The sequence below is a fragment of the Schistocerca nitens genome, chromosome 5 (assembly GCF_023898315.1).
Source record: "Schistocerca nitens isolate TAMUIC-IGC-003100 chromosome 5, iqSchNite1.1, whole genome shotgun sequence".
Lineage (NCBI taxonomy): Eukaryota > Metazoa > Arthropoda > Insecta > Orthoptera > Acrididae > Schistocerca > Schistocerca nitens.
In genome coordinates, this window is record NC_064618.1 from 719,528,442 (window position 1) to 719,543,298 (window position 14,857).

Sequence of the window (14,857 nt, forward strand, 5' to 3'; positions counted from 1 at the left end):
TCGACGAATCAGAGACGGGAAGGAAACGAAGGTAATTGAAGACAAATTAGTTATTAGAGGATTGCAACCATGATGAATAAGAAAAGGGTCAAGAGTGTGATTAACATCTGTAATGAAATTTCGCTGATGAGTTTGCTATCCTCACTGAAAGTGAGGAAGAACTGCAGGAACTCTTGAACAGAATGAGCAGTCTAACTGTCGCAGACGATGGATTGAAAGTAAACCAAAGAACGACGAAATGAATCAGGAGTAGCAGAAATGAGACACGCGGTAAAAGTAATGTCAAAAGTGAATGAAGTGAATGAATTCTGCTACCCTGGAAGCATAATAACACATGACGGAAAAAGCAAGGGTGACACAAAAGACAGCCCAGTATAGGCAAGAAGGACATTCCAGGCCAAAAGTAGTCAAATAATGTCACACATCGGCTATAGCTGGGGAAGAAATTTCTAAGTCTGTACGAGTGGAGAACAGCATTGTATGGAAATGAATCAAGGCTTGTGAGAAAACCGGAAAAGAATCGAAGCGTCTGAGGTGTGGTGCTATACAAGGACGTTGAACATGAGGTGAACTGATAAGATAAAGAATGAATGGGTTCTCCACAAAATCAGTGAACGAAGGAACATAACATTGAGAAGAAGATGGGGCTAGAAGATAGAACAGGGAATAACTACCTCATTAATAGGGTACACTGCACAGGTAAAAGTTGTAGGGTAGGACCAAAACTGGAATACGTCCAACAAATAACTGCCGGACGTGGGGTGCAAGTGGGAGTCCGATATAAGTAGGTTTGCGCAAGAGAGGAATTCGTGGTGGGATGCATGAAACAAACCAGAAGACTAATAACTCAAAAAGAAATCTGACATCTACAGAGCTCTTTTATTGAAAAGAGCTGTCATTTCCTGCACTAAATTACTTCTAATATTTGTACATTCCCTAGCCGGCCAGCGGGTATAATCTTGTTACCTAGGCACCAGAATATGTTCACTCCTTTTACTGAAATGTCATTCCCAATTTCTATGTTAATCAAGCCATTTATCTTTCATTACTTCTTTAGAGCCCAGCCCTTTTATTCCTCTGCCAAAATTTGTTTCCATTTGCTCATTACTTTCTCAACGAAGACGTTGAACAACGATGGTACGATGGTGAGTATCTCCAATCGTCCCTAAAAAAATGGCTCTGAGCACTATGGGACTTCAATTCTGAGGTCATCAGCCCCCTAGAACTTAGAACTAGTTAAACGTAACGAACCTAATGACATCACACACATCCATGCCCGAGGCAGGATTCGAACCTGCGATCGTATCGGACGCGCGGTTGCAGACTGTAGCGCCTAGAACCGCTCGGCCACCCCGGACGGCTCCAATCGTCCCTTACATCCTTTTAACACGAACTGATCTTTTCCCTTACACCATTTTTAACATGAACATATCTCTCTCGACCTTGCACTCGTTTTTTCCAACTTTAATTCAATTAATATTGTAGTTTATTCTTCTGTGTATGTGTTTTAGGTCCCATTTTCTAAGGATGAAATTGAAGAAAATCGAAATAAGGAGGTCTGTACGAGATTCGAGCTACGCGCAGGCAGAGAGTTCAACCTCTTTGCCACACCGCTCGGTGGTTCTCAGAAAATGGACTCTCAATTTTGAAAAAAAACTCACTATATCCAGTTCTGTACACCGAATAGAGTCATACCGACAATTGAGTAGCATATGAACAGGGCTCAGTTAACAGGGTAGATTTCTCCAAATTTTTGGTGTTGGCACTGATGACAACTTGAACTAGAAGAAGCATACTACTGAGCATCACAAACAGTTAAGTTCAGCTTCTTTCGATCTTCGTATAATCGCTAGTCTTGGTAATAAATAGATCAGCCTCTTAGTGTACTTTGCATATGTCTACTCAGTAATGTCTTATGGAATATTTTTCTGGGGTAACTCACCACTTAGAGATAAAGTACTGATTGCACAAAAGAGAGCAGTGAGAATAATTAGTGGTGTTCACCCAAGGACGTCATGTAGGCACCTATTCAAGGAGTCAGGTATTTTAACTGCACCATCAGAGTAGATATATTGGCTAATGAAATTCGTTATAAATAATCTGTCTCAATTCGCGAAGAACAGTGATGTTCATACGTACAACACTAGAGGGAAAAAGACCTTTCCTATCCGTTACTGAAGCTGTCAGTCGCTCAAAAAGGAGTACATTATTCAGTAACAAAAATATTTGAACATTTGCCCAACAATAAAGTGTCTGTCAGATAGCAGATCAAGTATTAAGTCTAGCTTAAACTCATTTCTTTTGGACAACTGCTATTCCATGGACGAGTTTCTGTTTCAGAACTGGTAAAAAAAGAAGAAAGAAGAATAAAAGTTACTCTAAATGTAGTTGCATGTGTAGTTGCATATATATATATATATATATATATATATATATATATATATATATATATTGTAATCTGACTTGTTTCACATCATATCGATAAAATGATCGTAAAAATGATCTACGGAACATGACATAACTAAACAAGTGGGAACCTAAAAGCACAGAGATTCCCTTAAACGGTGACAATTAATGTCGAGTGTGGAGGCGTTTATGTATTTTTAACTTAAACTGCAGTTAGTCACACTAGCCGAGGATATTTGGAGAAATGGGAAGCGTTACGATGTTTTAAACGCGTGTCGCTTAATACCGATTTACTGTCGACAGAGACGACCCGCCGCGACAACCCGTCGGTGGTCGCGCCGTTATCCGGACCTGTTGTGAAGCTCCAGGAATTCCTTTTTACTAAACGGGAGGAGGAGAAGGGGCAGGGTGAGCCGGAGGGCGGCCTTTCCGACAGGTGCGCGACGTCTGGTCGGTGGGGCCCACGCAGGCCACGGCAGGCCACGCGCCGACAGCCTGCGAGTCGGCAGGCCCACCCGACCAGTCGGACACCCGATACCGCGCTCTAATCAGCAGCCGGCCATCTGCGGCAACACCTCGCCGCCTGTCTCGACCGACACGCCACATTTCGTCTTCCGAGTTCACACGGAAACTGTTCTCTCACTGCCAGTTCCCACCGTAGCTCGCCCACACCGCTGTAGCACTCGGCACACGCACTGCTGAGGTACGGTGCAAGAAATGCAAAATTATTATTATTCTCGAATTAGAAACATACAAATTTAAAGTAGCCGTACACATCAATAAATATGTACACATACAGGGTGTCACAAAAAGGTACGGCCAAACTTTCAGGAAACATTCCTCACACACAAAGAAAGAAAATATGTTATCTGGACATGTGTCCGGAAACGCTTACTTTCCATGTTAGAGCTCATTTTATTACTTCTCTTCAAATCACATTAATCATGGAATGCAAACACACAGCAACAGAACGTACCAGCGTGACTTCAAACACTTTGTTACAGGAAATGTTCAAAATGTCCTCCGTTAGCGAGGATACATGCATCCACCCTCCGTCGCATGGAATCCCTGATGCGCTGATGCAGCCCTGTAGAATGGCGTATTGTATCACAGCCGTCCACATTACGAGCACGAAGAGTCTCTACATTTGGTACTGGGGTTGCGTAGACAAGAGCTTTCAAATGCCCCCATAAATGAAAGTTAAGAGGGTTGAGGTCGGGAGAGCGTGGAGGCCATGGAATTGGTCCGCCTCTACCAATCCATCGGTCACCGAATCTGTTGTTGAGAAGCGTACGAACACTTCGACTGAAATGTGCAGGAGTTCCATCGTGCATGAACCACATGTTGTGTCTTACTTGTAAAGGCACATGTTCCAGCAGCACAGGTAGAGTATCCCGTATGAAATCATGATAACGTGCTCCATTGAGCGTAGGTGGAAGAACATGGGGCCCAATCAAGACATCACCAACAATGCCTGCCCAAACGTTCACAGAAAATCTGTGTTGATGACGTGACTGCACAATTGCGTGCGGATTCTCGTCAGCCCACACATGTTGATTGTGAAAATTTACAATTTGATCACGTTGGAATGAAGCCTCATCCGTAAAGAGAACATTTGCACTGAAATGAGGATTGACACATTGTTGGATAAACCATTCGCAGAAGTGTACCCGTGGAGGCCAATCAGCTGCTGATAGTGCCTGCACACGCTGTACATGGTACGGAAACAACTGGTTCTCCCGTAGCACTCTCCACACAGTGACGTGGTCAACGTTACCTTGTACAGCAACAACTTCTCTGACGCTGACATTAGGGTTATCGTCAACTGCACGAAGAATTGCCTCGTCCATTGCAGGTGTCTTCGTCGTTCTAGGTCTTCCCCACTCGCGAGTCATAGGCTGGAATGTTCCGTGGTCCCTAAGACGCCGATCAATTGCTTCGAACGTCTTCTTGTCGGGACACCTTCGTTCTGGAAATCTGTCTCGATACAAACGTACTGCGCCACGGCTATTGCCCCGTGCTAATCCATACATCAAATGGGCATCTGCCAACTCCGCATTTGTAAATATTGCGCTGACTGCAAAACCACGTTCGTGATGAACACTAACCTGTTGATGCTACGTACTGCTGTGCTTGATGCCAGTACTGTAGAGCAATGAGTCGCATGTCAACACAAGCACCGAAGTTAACATTATCTTCCTTCAATTGGGCCAACTGGCGGTGAATCGAGGACGTACAGTACATACTGACGAAAGTAAAATGAGCTCTAACATGGAAATTAAGCGTTTCCAGACACATGTCCACATAACATCTTTTCTTTATTTGTGTGTGAGGAATGTTTCCTGAAAGTTTAGCCGTACACCCTGTATATACACATATTGTATTTACATTACATGTGCCCAGTACTTTGCAACCTCCAAGGCGATTGGAGTGGCTTGCAGGAGATCAATCTCCGTGCAGGATGTAGGGCACAAAAGGCACTGGAACATGTGGCTTGTGGTTTGTTCTTGTCCAAATTACAGGACGTATCTTCTGTTATGAAGCCCCATCTGTTCAGGTTGTCTCTGGATCGAACAACTCCTGATCGTAATCTGTTTAAAGATTTCCACACCAGCCAGCTCTCGTTGTGTCCAGGTCGTAGTTCTTCAGCTTCCAGCGTCTGCAGGTGAGGCGTCGACTTCTTCCATAACTCCAGCCTTGCCTTCTCTGGTGAAATGGTGAGCTTCTCGGATGTTCTCAGGAAGCTCTTTCGCGATCTCAGCCGTTGCTGTGGTGGATTATGTCCACGCAGTGGATGGGCACTGTCCTACTTTCAGTCTCCCCTTGTTGGCAGCCACTGTTCTGCGTATCCATGGTGGCGCTATTCCAGCCAGACAGTAGAGCTTATCAGTTGGGGTAGGTCTTAAGCAACCTGTGATCAATCTGCAGGTTTCGTTGAGAGCAATGTCTACTTGTCTGGTACGAGATGACCTATACCAGACTGGAGAGGCATATTCAGCAGTAGAAAAGCACAGTGCCATTGCAGAACAGCGAATAGTTTGTGGATGTGATCCCCACTGTGACCCCGCTAGTTTGCGAATTAGGTTGTTTCGAGCGGAGATTTTCATTTTGGTGTTCTTGCAGTGAGTTTTGAATGTCAGAGTTCTATCGAGAGTGACTCCCAAGTATTTAGGTGCATGATGATGCTGGAGTTGGATGACTGACCAAATCGTTAGCATTCCCTACCTAGATTCTGTAGATCTGATGCAATTAAAATTGGACTTTTTTCACTTGTGGCTCGTGTAAGAAGGAAAAGCGTAAGCCCCAGTTGAAATTCGAGAGCAGCAGAATCGTAATCGAAACTGCAGTTTGTCCTTTAGCGATACCGCTGCTCACATTATTATGGATATAGCCACTGTAGTGCAACTATGGAATCTATCGATTCAGTAGGGCCGCGCGGGATTAGCCGAGCGGTCTGGGGCGCTGCAGTCAGGGACTGTGCGGCTGGTCCAGGAGGAGATTCGAGTGCTCCCTCGGGCATGGGTGTGTGTGTTTGTCCTTAGGATAATTTAGGTTAAGTAGTGTGTAGGCTTAGGGACTGATGACCTTAGCAGTTAAGTCCCATAAGATTTCACACATATACACAAATGATTCAGTAGGGCCATACTCAACGCCAGGCAGGAGCACAGCGACCTCATCCGACTGGCACGCGAGAGGTTAGACATACTGTTCATGTGGATGGCCAGGATAGTGCAGTCACATTACATATCTTATTTACAGCAACACCAGTAGCTAGCCACACCCACGTTCCAATGGTGTCTGGAGCACCACGAACTTGGAGGAAATTACATTTCCGTTGGATTCAAGGCGTCAGTGATTGTGTCGAAAGATAAACTATTTAAAACAAGCACCGTGGACTGTCCGTTCGACGATAGTTACTGAGTCTTAACTCTACACTGCAGCACAGGCAGGCGCATCTACAACATTTAAAGCAAAGTGCTCGTTTTCCCCGCGTGCTGTTCGAGAGAGGAACGGTAGAGAGACAGCTTGAAGGTAGTTCATTGAACCATCTGCCAGGCAGTTTCTTGTGAATAGCAGAGTTATCACTTAGATGTAGATGTAGAAGTATGGACCGCGTCTTTTCAGACGTTTCGGCTCTGCGTACAGCTGTTGATATACTTTCCGGGATGTGAGGTCGTGGTCCAAGAACTTTTCTGCTCCTTACGTTTCGTCCAGGACTGCGCTGGACTTCCTCAGAGGCGCTCCTCCGCTGAGTCTTCCCGACTACAATCTGCGTACAGCATCGCTATGCGCTTGTCTGTGTGTGCAGGCTCCGAGGACAACGAACTTCGTAAGACAGCGTTGGTCATCGTCATTCAGACCCAGCACCTGGCGTGATGGTAGAGGATGACAATGGGTATAAAACACGATCACTTCTGGTTCGCCGGCCGGGGTGGCCGAGCGGTTCTAGGCGCTACAGTCTGGAACCGCGAAACCGCCACGGTTGCAGGTTCGAATCCTGTCTCAGGCATGGGTATGTGTGATGTCCTTAGGTTAGTTAGGTTTAAGTAGTTCTAAGTTCTAGGGGACTGGTGACCTCAGAAGTAAAGTCCCATAGTGATCAGAGCCATTTGAACCATTCCTGAAATTCTGGTTCGCATAAATGATAATTTCGACGACAGCCATTACATATCTATCGTGATAATTGAAGTAACTGTCCCCGTCTTCGTGGTTTCCATGAGTTGCCTTTCAATAAGATAATACGTGACCCCAAGATGACCACGTTGTCCTGGTCTACCTCGATGACAGAGAGTGTTCGACTGTTCCCTTGACCAGAGTATTTTTCCTGATCTCTTATTCACTGACATGTCATGCGTTGCCGAGAGAATGACATGTCACCACTCAACAACCGCTGTGACTGATTAACTTTGGCGTTGACGCAGCATCGAATGAAGTTATATTTTCTAGTACCCAACAGACCTGTTAAATGGTTCAAATGGCTCTGAGCGCTATGGGACTTAACTTCTGAGGTCATCAGTCCCTTAGAACTTAGAACTACTTAAACCTAACTAACCTAAGGACATAACACAACACCCAGTCATCACGAGGCAGAGAAAATCCCTGACCCCGCCGGGAATCGAACCCGGGAACCCGGGAGCGGGAAGCGAAAACGCTACCGCACGATCACGAGCTGCGGCAATAATAATAATAATCTTAATATTATATTATTAATGTAATAATTTTAAAGAAATTTCATCCTTTTCGTGCTTAAAGCTATCCTGCCCTCGTCTTATCTTCATTTGTCTGCAACATGAGAATATATATCATTATGTTGCAGCTAAGTAAGATAACAGATGGCTAATTTCAGTTCATACGAGACAACAGGAAATTAATAATTTATAATTACAAAATAAATTAGTGTTGAAATCGAAGTATAGTGTTTCCTACCGCAATGTCATTAGATTTCACAACGGGAAATTATACATAACAACACTGTGAAATATTGCTTACAACCGTCTGAAGCAGTCCACATTTCAGTCTCTTGTTTCTCCTTTACTTCCAACACGACTTCTTCCAGGTCTTGCGAATCGAGGTAGCTGACATACTCGCAGACTGTATCTACATCTACGTGGATACTCTGCAAATCACACTTAAGTGCCTGGCAGAGGGTTCGTCGAACCAGTTTCACATGTACTTCTCTATTATTCCAATCTCGTACAGTTCGCGGGAAAAACGAACAACTATATCTTTAGCCAGTTCTCTTATTTTATTATGATAATCGTTTCTCCCTATACAGGTTGGCGTCAACAAAATATTTTCGCATTCAGAGGAGAAAGATGCTGAATGAAATTTCGTGAGAAGATCCCGCCCCAACGAGAAACTGCTTTGTTTCAATTATGTCCACCCCAAATCCTGTGTCATGTACGAGGCACACTCTCCCTTATTTCTCTATAATACAAAATGCGCTGCCCTTCTATCTCGATGTACACCGTTAAATGCCGGCCAGGGTGGCTGAGCGATACTGGCGCAACAGTCTGGAACCGCGCGACCGCTACGATCGCAGGTTCGAATCCTGCCTCGGGCATGGATGTGGGTGATGTCCTTAGGTTAGTTAGGTTTAAGTAGTTCTAAGTTCTAGGGGACTGATGATCTCAGAAGTCAAGTCCCATAGTGCTCAGAGCCATTTGAACCATTTTACAACGTTAACCCTCTCTGGTAAGGATCCCACACAGTGCAGCAATACTCCAAAAGAGGACGGACAGTAGTAGTGTAGGCACTCTCTTTAGTAGATCTGTTGCATCTTCTAAGTGTTCTAGAATAAAACGCAGTCTTTTGTTCGGCTTCCCCCCGACATTTTCAATGTGTTTTTTCCACTTGAAGTTGTTCGTAATTGCGATTAGATTTGATTGATTTATCCTGTAACCGAAGTTTAACGGATTCCTTTTGGAACTGATGTGGATGACCTCACACATTTTACTATTTAGGATTAATTGCCAATTTTCACACCATACATATGTCTTTTCTCAATCATTTTGCAAATTGTTTGGTTCTTCTGATGACTTTACTAGAAGATAAACGACAGTATCATCTGCAGAAACACCTACGACGACTGCTCAGATTGTCTCCTACATCATTTACATAGATAAAGGACAGCAGAGGGCCTATAACATTACCCTGGGGAACACCGGATATGACTTTTGTTTTACGCGACGACTTACCATCAATTATTACGAACTATTACCTCTCTGATAGGAAATCACGAGTGCCGTCGCATAACTGCGACGCTATTCCGTAAGCATGGAATTTGATTATAAGCCGCTTGTGAGATACTGTGGCTAAGGCCTTCTGCAAATCTAGAAATCAGGAATCAATTTGAAATCACTTGTCGATAGCACTCAACACTTAGTATGAGTAAAGAGGTAGTTGAGTTTCACAAGAACGATGTTTTGTAAATCCATGTTAACTGTGTGTCAATAGACCGTTCCCTTCGAGCTATTTCATAATGTTCGAACACAATATATGTTGTGAAGTCCTGCTGTATATCGACGTCAATGACATCGACCTATAGTTTAGTGGATTGCTCCTATTGCCTTTCTTGAATATTGGTGTGACCTGTGCTGCTTTCCAGTCTTTGGATACAGATATTTCATCGAGAGAGCTGTTGTATATGATTGGTAAATATGGGAGCTGTTGCATCAGCATACTCTGAAAGCAATGTAATTGGCACTGAAACAGATGCTTTTATTAAGTGACTGAAGTTATTTCACAACTCCGAGGATACCTACTTCTAAGTTACTCATTTTAGCAGCTGTTCATGATTCGAATTCTGGAATATTTACTTTTGTCTTCTTTGGTGGAGGAATTTTGGATGGCTGTGTTTAGTAACTCTACTATAGCAGCATTGTCGTCGACAGTATTTCCATTGTTATCGCGCAGAAAAGGCATTAATTGTGTCTTGCCGCTACCATACTTTACATACGACCAGAATCCTTTGGATTTTCTGCCGGGTTTACAGAAAGTTTCGTAGTGGAAACTATTACACGCATTTCGGTTTGAAGTTCAAGCTAAATTTCGAGCTTCTGTAAAAGATGGCCAGCCTTGGGCATGTGTTCGTTTGAATTTATTATACTTTTTTCGTTGTTTCTGCAACAGTGTTTCACCTGTTTTGTGTACCATGGACATATATCTTCGTCGTTTGTTAATTTATTTGGCATGAATCTCTCAATTGCTGTCGATACTATTTCTTTGAATTCAAGTCGCATCTGGTCTACACTTACATTGTTAATTTCGAAGAAGTGGAGATTGTCTCTCAGATAGGTGTCAAGTGAATTTTAATCTGTTTTTTTTTTAATAGCTATATTTTCCCTATTTTTTGGTGGACTTGGGAGTTACAGAATTCAGTCTCGCTTCGAGAACCCTGTGTTTACTAACCCCTGAATCCGTTTTGATGCTAGTTATTAGATCAGGATTATTTGTTGCTGCTAGGTCAAGTGTTTTTTCACAACCGTTTACTATTCGAGTGGGCTCATGAACTAATTGCTCGAAATAATGTTCAGAGAACGCGTGAAGCACAATTACGGATAACGTTTTATGCGTACCTCCGGATTTAAACATGTATTTTCGGCAACATATCGAGGGTAAATTGAAGTCACTACCAACTGTAACTGGATGAGTCGGGTACGTATTCGAAATTAGACTCAAGTTTTCTTTGAAACTTTCAGTGATTGTATCATCTGAGTTGGGAGATGGGTAAAAGGATCCAATTATTATTTTATTCCTCTACCCATACTAACTCAAAGGAACTATTTACTTCAATTTTGCTACAAGATAAACTATTCGTAACAACAGAAATCTCCGGCTTTAGCCAGCTTTCGGTGCCTATAACGATTTCAGGATCAGTGCTTACTATTAGTGCTTGGAGCTCTGGTACTTACCTCCGCCCAGTAGACGACATACAGCCCCCGCTACCCGCGCTGACCGCTCCTGCGTGTAATGGACACGTGACCCACTTAGCGGAACCCGAAACCTCAGCGTCCTAAGGGGCAAGTCGAGGAATCTGCAGCGCAGCCTACACGGCCGCAGAACCGTGTGAGCCTCTGATTTAGACCCTCCACTCGGCTCTCTACCAGAGGACCGCAATCATTGTAGCACCCAACTACCAATAATCCCACCCTTTGTGACTGTCCGGATCTTACAGGCAGAGTGGTTTCCTCTGAAATAGGACAAGCGACTGCATTCGTGCTTCAAACAGTGGAGATCCACGACACTCGATTTGCGTTGTATGCGATATAGGTCAAAATAACATCAGGTGCTGTCGGCTGAAACATAGCAGTTGGAAACAGGCGATGTTGGACCTCGTCCAACCCCAATTCCTCGGGATTTTTGTTTTTGCCCAGGCGCAGTTCTACCTGTTGGTACACTTGGAGCATATGCTGGCAGACAGCATCCTCATTGGCGGCAGAGAAGTGATACTGGCAGTTGTTCTGAATGCCGATTTGATATAGATTCTGTATCTGAGGTGATTCAGATACTTTCCGCGTATACGACCATACAACTAACTTGATGACGAATCGTTTATTCCACTATAGCCTCCTTGTCCGCGTTCTGATCTTTAAATATTTGTGTGTCATTTTCTAGTTCAGAATTTTTCTTCAGCGTAGTCATGCATTTCACTTTGCCGCCGGCCGCAGTGGCCGAGCGGTTCTAGGCGCTCCAGTCTGGAACCGCGTGACCGCTACGGTCGCAGGTTCGAATCCTGCCTCGGGCATGGATGTGTGTGGTGTCCTTATGTTAGTTAGGTTTAAGTAGTTCTAAGTTATAGGGGACTGATGACCTCAGATGTTAAGTCCAATAGTGCTCAGAGTCATTTGAACCATTCACTTTGCCGTAATTACAAAGAAGAGAAGTTGTGTCACAGCCACTGACTGAATGCAAAAACAGGATGGTCACTAGAGTGGGATCGTAAATTCCCTGAGCAGCGTTAAACTGCGGTGGGATTTTCCCTCTCCCTGGTTTCATCAGTAATACATTGCTCTGTTCACTGACGCCTGTTAGTGTGACGAGAAAGTCCACGTTTTCCTCAACAACTACATCGGTTGAACGTGTCGAGGAGGCCAAAGATAGTGCGGTGTTGATAATCAAGGTACCAGCCTCTTCCACAGCATGCTTGGAAGCTAGTCCTACTTTGGCCAGTTTGTCCATCAACAGTGATACTAAGCGATTCTTCTCCTTTGAATTATAGAGGAATTTTTCTTGAGCGGCATGTGTTACCATTGTTTCGTCGAAGATAATTTATACAGATCTTTGTAGGAGCATCTAGCTCGATCGTTCTCCTTTGTGCTGATGCTCAACTTCTCAGGGTAGCTATCACACAGTGCAGAACTTGAATTTTACTTAGACTGAATGAATGAAACATAGCTCTCACAAATATCTTAAAATGAGTGTCTACTGTGAGAAACAATTCGAAGCAACAAGTATCCCCCATCAGAAGGGAAAGTCAATTCAATCTCATAAACATTTAAACCGTCCACCACGGCAAATATCAACTACGAACCACTCCAGTAACATCGTGACACGAGTGGAGGATGGAATTCAGTAATGGACGTGCGACAAACCACGAAAGGGCGCCGGGCGAATTCCTGAGATGGCCAATCTCCTCCTGAGTTCAACACGCCATACGGTAGATCTGACGAAAAAAGTCACTCAGATCTATTTTCCGGGAAATTTTATCCTCTGATTTCAGAACTAATCAAGGTTGCCGAAAACTACGTCGTTTCTGAGTTATAAACGAAAATCTCAAAAATGTAATGTTTTTACGTGGTTATTTTCCAGTTTTGACCCGTTTCCGGGCCGAAATTTTGGCAGGACTTAAAAAATTCCGATTCAGCATCCTCTAATTGTAAAAAAAAATTCTACAGAACTTCTCACTATTTGACCTTTCTGAGTACCACTTGACTGGACTCCAAACTCAGTTCTGCTCGATGCTCAGCCAGGATAGGCTCGTCTTTTTTGTTGGCAGTGTTGGCAGCACTGTGTAGTAAGTTTTGAACCCTGTACACCCCCAAATCACCTACAAATTTTATAATGTATTCTTCCTTCTATACTATACACAGACATTAAGAATTTCATATTTTCTATCCTTCCTGGTGGTTCATTTTAAATGGCCAGCAATGTACTCAGCGATTTGCGGCAGTCGACTCTAGTCCACAGAGCTATATATTGGAGGCAACTATCCGCCTCTGTAAGCGAGCTGGACACCTGAGTATAATGCAGAGAATACGTAGTGATGGCGTGATAAGGAAGAAAGGTACCCTCTGATAGTTTAGAGGACAGTCGTCGGCGCAAATTGAGGAGACTGCGCACAGAGGTCAGCAGCGTGTGTTGTACTTCGAAGGGAAAAAACACCTACACGAGCCGGAGATTCTATCTGGCAGTTTACAGCGCATCGCATCACAGACAAGCATAACGGAACGCAAAACATTTTGTCGACGAAGTGCACAATGGGGTGTGGTTACGGCAATGCCACGCGGCGTCCGAGTATCATATATTTTCATGTTAAAAGGTTCACAGACGGCAAGTGTGCGCACGAGAACGTCTTCACTCTCCAATGCGTTAAGGTACAAAGTGGCTCTGAGCACTATGGGACTTAACATCTGAGGTCATCAGTCCCCTAGAACTTAGAACTACTTAAACCTAACTGACCTAAGGACATCACACACATCCATGCCCGAGGCAGGATTCGAACCTGCGACGGTAGCAGTCGCGCGATTCCGGACTGACCGCCTAGAGCCGCTAGACCACCGCGGCCGGCAATGCGTTAAGGATTCCTTGTCACTAAAGCTGAACAGAGAGTTGTACCAAAGCACTAAAACCATAAGAGTTTAATTCACAGTATTCCACTCCACTTAGCTACATACAGAAGCTGTCAAGCAGGAATTTTGAGACCTATAAAAGGTAAATACTGTATACTTTCTACAAACGACATCTACATGCAAGCTGCAAGAAAACGGTACAAGCTACATCATTATCCTTATACAGGGTGATTCAAAAAGAATACCACAACTTTAGGAATTTAAAACTCTGCAACGACAAAAGGCAGAGCTAAGCACTATCTGTCGGCGAATTAAGGGAGCTATAAAGTTTCATTTAGTTGTACATTTGTTCGCTTGAGGCGCTGTTGACTAGGCGTCAGCGTCAGTTGATGCTAAGATGGCGACCGCTCAACAGAAAGCTTTTTGTGTTATCGAGTACGGCAGAAGTGAATCGACGACAGTTGTTCAGCGTGCATTTCGAACGAAGTATGGTGTTAAACCTCCTGATAGGTGGTGTATTAAACGTTGGTATAAACCTGAACGTCAACTACCCGAGGCGATGGATCGGCCGCCAGGGAGCCCGTGACAGAGCACTTCATCACTGGCCTCCAAGAAGCCCTGATCTTACCCCCTGCGATTTTTTCTTATGGGGGTATGTTAAGGATATGGTGTTTCGGGCACCTCTCCCAGCCACCATTGATGATTTGAAACGAGAAATAGCAGCAGCTATCCAAACTGTTACGCCTGATATGCTACAGAGAGTGTGGAACGAGTTGGAGTATCGGGTTGATATTGCTCGAGTGTCTGGAGGGGGCCATATTGAACATCTCTGAACTTGTTTTTGAGTGAAAAAAAACCTTATTAAATACTCTTTGTAATGATGTATAACAGGTTATATTATGTTTCTTTCATTAAATACACATTTTTAAAGTTGTGATATTCTTTTTGAATCACCCTGTATATTCCCATAGCTACAAAACACACTACGCAGACTGCGTGAGTCTGACAACACCGTGGCCACACACGAAGTGAAGCTGCATCTGCCGAAAAACTCAGTGGCCACACGCCGCTATTGTATGGTCCACTAGGGCTTTTAGCGTCGGCACGGTCTTTAGGAAGCAGCATGTCGTACTGAAATTGAAGCTGCTTGTGAAAATGCG

General features: G+C 44.0%; 1 protein-coding gene across 1 annotated transcript in view; it reads left to right on the top strand.

The window, feature by feature from the left end:
• The window catches only part of LOC126260681 (uncharacterized), a 455,289-nt gene that overhangs the window by 270,832 nt on the left and 169,600 nt on the right, over positions 1-14,857 (top strand). The gene's annotated exons all lie outside the window — the stretch shown is intronic.